This window comes from Artemia franciscana, chromosome 13, assembly GCF_032884065.1.
Source record: "Artemia franciscana chromosome 13, ASM3288406v1, whole genome shotgun sequence".
NCBI lineage: Eukaryota > Metazoa > Arthropoda > Branchiopoda > Anostraca > Artemiidae > Artemia > Artemia franciscana.
Window position 1 is genome coordinate 7,323,523 of NC_088875.1, and position 8,646 is coordinate 7,332,168.

Genomic DNA, 8,646 nt, shown 5'->3' on the forward strand with positions numbered 1-8,646 from the left:
CTTGATTTTTCTTTAAAAATTTATAGTTTGGCCTGCTATTTGTGTGCTGGAGAAAATTTTTCCGCAATCTTTAACAACATATACTCTTTTGAAAATTTTGACACAAGTAGTAGTGTTTAATTTAGTGTTTATGTAGATAACTTGGATACACTACCCTCTCGATTTTGTTAAATTTTAAGAGTAGAAGTAGTAATAAAAGTACAAAAGGAAGAACAAAAGTTTGAACTGAATACCCTCAGTTATCCTTGGGATTTTGCTGAGATACCTTACTGGCAACCAGCATACACACAGTGTGGTTTTCTTTAATTTCAAAGCAAAATTTAGTTTTTAAGCCTAATGGGAAAATTGTATAAATGTGGGGGATTCAACTACCCAATAGCCCTAAAGATATAGTTGCTAGACTGTTCTGCTATGCTGAAAAAAAAATTTGAAACTTAACACGACAAGCCGTTCCAAAAAATATTGCTGTTGTTCGCTTTTAGCCCCCATTTTCACCCAAATAATCTAAGCCTAACAAGTTGCTGCAATTGAAGTAGCAGTTGGAGTGGTTTAGTAGCAGTAGTAGCATTAGTAAAAGTGGCAGTTGTAATAGTGTTTGTCGCAACATACATATGTTTCCTTTTTTGTCAATTGATTTTCCTTTTTAAGTATTCTCCGAAAGTTCCAACTTAATACTCAAATCCATTCTTGAGATAGCATCTCAAGATTTTTGACCAAGCCCTTTTGATCAAGATTTTGTCAAGCCCTTTTGACCATCTGCATTCACATAGTGTGTTTTGATTTAGTTCAAATTTCCCTTAAAGATTCTTTAAAATTTTCACCTTCATACGCGTAGCCTTAATTGTACCAGTATCATAGTAGTAGTGGTAGTAGTAGAAACAGTAGTAGCAGTAGTAGTGTCAGGTACATTTTGCCTTTTGGTCAACTGAACATCCCACTCACGATGGCCCCGAAAATTTCCCTTGATACTGTATGCGGTTCCTATATTATTGCTGATACGCCCGTATCAGCAATCCGTATGCACATAGTATGATTTGATTTAGTTCAACTTTCCCCTCAACATCTCCTCAGATGTTTATTTCAATATCTTCAGCCTTAGTAAGTACTCTCTACAGAAATAATAGTTTTAGTGATAGCTGTGGTAGCAGTAATAGTAATTGTGGTAGCAGTAGAAGCAGTGGTAGTTGTAGTAACGTTACAAATAGTGCGTTTTTGGTCGCTTGTTCATCTATATTATAATTTCCTGAAAGTTAAAAGTTAATATACTCAGTCATCCATGAGCTACGCCCTTTTGACAACCCTTTTACGCATAACATGTTTTGATTGAGCTCAACACTCCCCTCAGCATTCCCTGAAAGACTCACCCTAATGCTCTTCATATTTTGGGAAAGTTGAAATAAATCATTCTTACCTTTTTTTCAGTAGCATATACTATATATAAACAGTAAACGAATTGCCTAACTTTCAGTCTTCCAACAATGCTGAAAAAACTTTGTCTTAAAACTTTGCTTGGATGTTGTGTTTTGGGAAATGATGGGAGGGCTTTCAAATCACTTTTATTCTTAAAAGGGTACTATACCTTCTAATTTCAAATCAGATGAGCCCCATCTGAAGTTTATACAACCACCTATTCCATATAACTTTATATGCCCCCAGGGCATAGCTTACAGTCCTTGGTCCAGGGTTCTGGGGGGTTATGTCAACTTAGGAGGCATCGCTATATGTTCTTTGAACTATTTTGAACAAAATGACTATCTTACAATTTCGATCAGATTTGTTTGGTGAAAAGACTAATTTGGTGAGAAGAGGTAGTTGGAGGGGTTAGATGGCCTCCATCATTTTTGAATCTTAAAAGAGAACTAACATTTTCTAATTTTAAACCAAACGAGCCACCTCTAAAGCTTATATAACCATCCCTTCCATAAAAGTCTTAAATGCCCCAGCCATAACCTAGAACCCTTGCCCATAGACTCTGGTGGCTTGTATCAACCCAAAAATCCTTGATGGATGATCTTTGTACTATTTTGAATAAAATGGATGTCTCAAAATTTCTATTGGAATCATTTTGGGAAGACACGACGCGTGAGGGGGTTGGGTACACACTGATCACTTTGACTCTTAAAAAGGGTACTAGAGCTTCTGATTACCAATCCAATGAGCCCCCTCAGAAGTATATACGACCATCCTTTCTGTACGAGCCTTATATTCCCCAGAGAATAACTTACAAACCTTTGCCCTGTGAGATGTGGGGGAGGTTGTCACCCTCAAAGACATAGCTTCCTAATCCTTCAACTACTCTGAACAAAATTGCTATTTCATAACAAAATTTGGATGTTTCAGGAGAAATGATGGGCGTGAGTTGCTCACGCGGAGTGGTTGCTCTCAAATCACTTCTGACTCTTAAAAAGGGCACAATAACTTCTAATTTCAAATCCAACAGGCCCCATCTGAAGTTTAAATATCCAAAAATAATAATCCAAAAGTAATCCTGAAGTTCAAAAATAATCCAAAGAAAGAGAAAAAGTCATTATAAAACCTAAAACGAGCAAAAATAAAGTTTTATGAAAGTTCGATGTTTATTGTTTCGAAAAAAATCACTTTCAGTTTTTGTATTCTTTTTAACTTAATTGTATCTATTTTTCTTGTATCATTAAATAAAGTTTTATACCTCTTGCATCCATCCTCATGTCTCGTGAAATCCGGGAAGACAGCAGGTTGTACTAGCTGCGTATTGCTTCATTACTTTTCTTTTTTTCCTAATCTATAAGATAGTGGTTTAAATTTGTCAAAAATATCTAATTTTATCCAAAAAGTCTGCTCAATAATCAAATAGTAACATGAATTGTAAGTAAGGAGCTACTCGTTTCAGTATTTTTCTTCTTTTTTTCCTTTTCTGAGAGAGTTCAATAAACAGGGTTCATTCAGTCTTGAGATGTAACTTTTCTTCTTTAATCTTACCTAAATGCAAAATTAATGTTTATTGAAGGTGGCAAAGTATTCTCTGTTTTCTAATTGCAAAAGAAATGTTGAATTTATAGCTGTATACTTGGTTCGTCTCCGAAGAATAAAACTTTACATCTCCAAATTTTGAGTGAAGCCTGTTTAATGAACTCTCTCATAAAAGAAATAAAATCTAGCTAATGAACAGGAAGTTAATTATGCGTTTTGTATAAATATGTCAATTTTAATACTTTAATATTTCTACCGATGACGATCGCTGTATATGTGATCGAAATGTCTAGATTTTGGTACCTGTTTTCACTCTTTAAATAAATGGACATATTCCCATTCGAACATTTATTTGTTTGTCACAGAAAGGCAATGTGGTCTGCAAAAAGGATTTCTAGTTTAAGTTAATACGTCAAAAATGCGCCATATTTATGGGGAGATGAGACCAATCAAGAATACATCTGTAAATTCAACATTTTGGAATTAGAAGACAGAGAAAGCTTTACCACCTTCATTGGAGGCTCATTCAGCATTTAGGCAAGATTAAAGAAGAAAATTTACATCTCAAGATTATGAATGAACCATGTTTATTGAACCTTCAAAGAAAATACAAAATTTTTCTTTTTTTTTCTTTTTCTTTTATATACTCCGTCTTTTCCGTTTTTGACGGGTAATAAATTAATAACAATAATAATAATATATGTTAGTTATAATTTTAGTTACTTTAGCATTTCTACTGATGACAATCGCTGTAAATGTGATCGAAATATCTTGACTTTTGTACCTGTTTTCGTTGTCTAGATAAATCTATTTGAACGTTTGTTTGTTCTGCACAGTAAAAGGTTCCAGTAACTATCTCTCTAGGGGTATTTGGTACATCAATCCCCATCTAATTGGCCGATGATACTTTGAAACTAAGTTTTGCTTTAAAACTAATTTCTATCAAACTGAGCGTTAAAATCTCCAAGTATAAACATCACATTTCTATCTGGGACCCAGTCTATTTGTTCCTTAAACTGTAAGTTAAACTCATCTGTGTCTCTAGATTCTCTGTCAATTGGTTCCACACGGGCATAAACTACTATAACTGATATCCTGAACTTTTTAGTCATAAAATGAGCAATTAGTATTCTATTATTAATTCCTTCCCAGCCTAAATAAGACTTAGGAGCTTCCTTATTTATCATGAGCTTTACCCCCTGTGTATATACTCCATCCTTCCTGCCTGAGTAAACAGATTCTATAGCACCTAATTTCATGCTTCCTACCCCTGGAAATGAGTTTCTGTAATTCCTATTAAGTCCGGTTAGAATCATCTGAATTCGTTAGTAAAAATGTCGATACGATAGTCATCATTTCAAGTTCTATTTTCTTAAAATCAGTGAAAATTATTTTGACTCCAGGAAAAGCAGTGATCCCGAATACCAGTTCAGGACGGGGATTTCAAATATACACCAAAGCGCTTAAACCAGCCTAGAACCAGATAGCAAGAAGTCCCTGAGACCTTCAGTATGAATGGAGGCTTTGTGCAATCATGGGCCCATCTTGGTCACAGCATGGTTCTCAGCACTTGGCGATGCTCAAATAGCTATCTCGAAGTTTTTATTGGATGCATTATCGGAAAATATGACATAGGTAGGAGTATGTGCTCTCCGATCACTTTGACTGATGAAAAAGAGCGCTAGAACACCTGACTTCCAATCAAATGAGCACATTCCAGAATTTTTACCATCATTATTTCTATAAATACCTTATAGATCATTGAGGCGTAACTTACGACCCCTGCGCTGTGGGGGGTGTCATCCTCAAAGATATAATTTCCAGACTTTTCAACTGCTGAAATTACAGATCAAATAGACCTAAGTATTCAAGTTTCTGAGTTGTTTATTGCTTATACTTCTGTCTCTTTGGCAAGAACCGATATAATTGTAAGCACTAAATTTATACGTAACGAAGTTCATCAACTAGTTGATTCTTGATTATAGTTAGTAATTCTGGAAGTTTCCAGCGAACTAGGGGGCCAATTAGAGGCGGATCTAGGATTTTTTTTTGGGGGGGGGGGGGGGCATGAAAGTTTACTTCTTCTATAAACTTGCGAACAAAGAAATACCTCCAATTTAAAGGGAACCTCGTCAATTATGTGTCGTAGCTAGGCAGTTGAAATGATCGTAAACTTAATCTAAAATCTGGTGAGGGCAAATAGACCTAAGTATCCAAGTTTCTGAGTTGTTTATTGCTTATACTTCTGTCTCTTTGGCAAGAACCGATATAATTGTAAGCACTAAATTTATACGTAACAAAGTTCATCAACTAGTTGATTCTTGGTTATAGTTAGTAATTCTGGAAGTTTCCAGCGAACTAGGGGGCCAATTAGAGGCGGATCTAGGATTTTTTTTTGGGGGGGGGGGCATGAAAGTTTACTTCTTCTATAAACTTGCGAACAAAGAAATACCTGCAATTTAAAGGGAACCTCGTCAATTATGTGTCGTAGCTAGTCAGTTGAAATGATCGTAAACTTAATCTAAAATCTGATGAGGGTTAAAGCTCTAATAAATCTGAAGGAAATAAAATGGTATAAAAATATTGATACAAAAAAGTAAGTTATAAAAACTGCCCCACCATAAATGAAAATAAAAAGCTGTTTACCCTCTATTCTTAATAGCTGTCTAAAGCTATTTTCTGCATAATATTTTGCCTTTGCACTTCTGACCGCTATAGCGAGTGAACTAAACTTTTTATTGCCAAAAAAAGATTGGTAGAACCATCTTTTGGGGCCATACACTCTTCATGACAATTTGTATAGGTCAAACAATTTAGCATGTCGCTTAACGTTATGGCATTGATTAGTAACTATGATAGTAGTGAAGAGTACGTAATGAGGATAAAGATATAACTTGTACTACCAACTACTAATAACTAACCACAGCACCAAGCCACCTGAGGCCAACACAGCTACGCACACTCCTCCTCCAACTCAAAATATTCAAGGCCTCCCTCTTTACACCCTCCCAGGAAGTTCCCATTTCCTTTAAATCTTTATTTATGACATCCTCCCATCCCAGACGAGGACGACCTGCTTTCCGTTTAGCCCCAAACGGATGGCCAAAAAGGACAATTTTTGGCAATCTGTCATCCTTCATCCGCAGAACGTGCCCTAGCCATCTTAGCCTTTTTTTTCATTAAAGCGCTAGAAAGCGGGATTGAACCACATTTTTTGTACAGCCTACTGTTTGAAATACGGTCAGTCCCCCGGGTACCCAAAACAATCTGTAGACAATTTCTCTGGAAAATATCCAGTAAATTTTCATCCACTTTACGGAGCACCTATGCTTCAGAGCCATATTTGACCACTGTCATCACCTTAGCTTCTATTCTAATCTTGGTTTGCACACTTATCTTCCCATTCTTCCAAACTATTTGTAACTGTGAAAAAAACACCTGAGCCATGCCTATTCTACTTTTAACATCTTCACTGCTCACACCGTCTTTACTTATAATACTACCAAGGTAAATGAAGCTCCCCACCTGATCAGTCTTTTCGTTACCCAGCGTCACCTTTTCGTCTTCAGTTATTCCTAGCCTTAGTAACTTAGTCGTCTTAACATTAATTTAATTTTCAAATCTATTCTAGCACCCTGAACTCACAAAACCTCTAAAAATTCATTTATTTTGTTCACACTTTCATCTAATATGCTTAAATCATCAGCATAATCTAAGTCCAGGAGCGTTTTTCCTCCCCATTTGATTCCATGGTCTCCAATTACCTTTCCTATGCTCCTTAAGACAAAGTCCATCAAAATGATCCATATAAAGGGGGATAGAAAGCAACTCTGCTTAACTCCTGATTTAATAAAAAACCAGTTGCTGACCTCATTTCCTACCTTAACCGCAGCAGTATTATTCTCGTATATAGCACAAATCACTCTAATATATATGTCAGGTATACCATATAAGGAAAAGTCCTTTGCTAAAGCTCTTCGATCAACAAAATCGAACAATTGCTCATAATCTATAAAACTGAAGACTAAAGGTGTTTGACAACGAAGGCACTCCTCAATTATTAGCCTAAGAGTGAAAATTTGGTCGAACATACCCTACCTTTTTTAAAACTGCAATGTTCTTCTCTTAAAACTTTATCTAAAGCATCTCTCAGACTAAAAAGTATCGTATTGGACAAAGCTGGACCTATTGAGCGAAGGTTGACAGGTTCAATCCCACGTGTCGCACGGATTCAACAATTCAATAGTCACTAGGAAATAGAAAATTTACCTTTTGATAGCTCTTACCTTTTGATCATCATAACTCTTACCTTTTTAATCATCATAACTCTAATCTTTTTAATCATCATAACTCTTACCTTTTGAATCGTCATAACTCTAACCTTTTTGATCGTCATAGTTTTACCTTTTTGATCATAACTCTTACCTTGTTGAACGTTACATTGTCACTGGTTGAATTCAGTAAAATTATTGCATAAATTACAGTTAGTTTAAAATCAAGATTTGTAGCTGCTCTTGAGAAAGGAGTGGAGAAAGGAGTCACTCTTGTGCTGTTCAAAATTAACATTTTAGTTAAACACATTTTTGATCAGGGTCGTACCCAGAATTTTTTTTTCAGGGGGTGTTTTACTCAAGGATTTTTTTTGGGGAGGGGTTAACACACACAAAAACGCATAAAAAATTTGTTTATATCCATTTTTGTCAGATAAAAATTTCGGTGGGGAGGGTTCCCCCTCAGCATTCTCTGAAAGCTAATACCCTTAACTGGTCTTGAGATATTGTAGATATGCCATTTTGACACGCTGGATGCACAAGGTAAGCTTTGATTTAGTTCAACATCCTAATCCACATTTCCTGAAAGTTTCAACTTAATAAGTTTAACCTTTCCTGATATACTGCAGGTAATACTCTGGATGTTTCAACTTAATAGCCCTTAACTGTTCTTGAGATATTGAAGAGATCCCGTTTTCACAAAAAGGATTCATATAAGCAGCACAAGATACGTTTGATTCAGACAACTCCTATAGTAAATGCTTGTTATACCTGAACTCCTGTAGGAATACATGTTACAAAGAATGCCCAAAGTCTGGTTAATATCGGCGTTCACCGGTGAATGTATGAACTCCTTTTTCTTTGCTTGAATTCAATTAGCGTTGCGAGTCAGCTTTTTCAGTCTTATGCAAGCTATGATGGTAAAAGTTAAGGTTAGGTTAGTTTAGGTCAGATTGAATTTGGCTATAAATATCAGAAATGAGTTAAAAACTTACGCTTACCCAAACTAACCAAACCTAATCTAACCTGACCTGTCATCATGAAACCTTGCATTAAATTAAAAACTTGACTGGCAATGCTGATTAAATCCAAGGAGAAAAAAAAGTATTTTGGAAATTCACCGGTGAATGTCGACATTCACGAATATCGAACGTTCACAGTAACATACCTACTATAAAATATCTCTTATACGAAATACGACGACCACTATGAAAAAGACCACAGAGACGACCTCTGAGGACTAATTCTGATGTCAGATTCCAACGAAAGACTCCAGCGACTGATTCTTTTGGAAGCAAACGATCGCTCTAAATCCCACGAGTAATCTCTTATAAGTGTTTCCTACATATTCCGTATAAATTCAATAAAAAAAGGTAAAGAATGCGGCACTAGACCCTTAAGCTCCAAACCGGCGGTGCTGATCTCC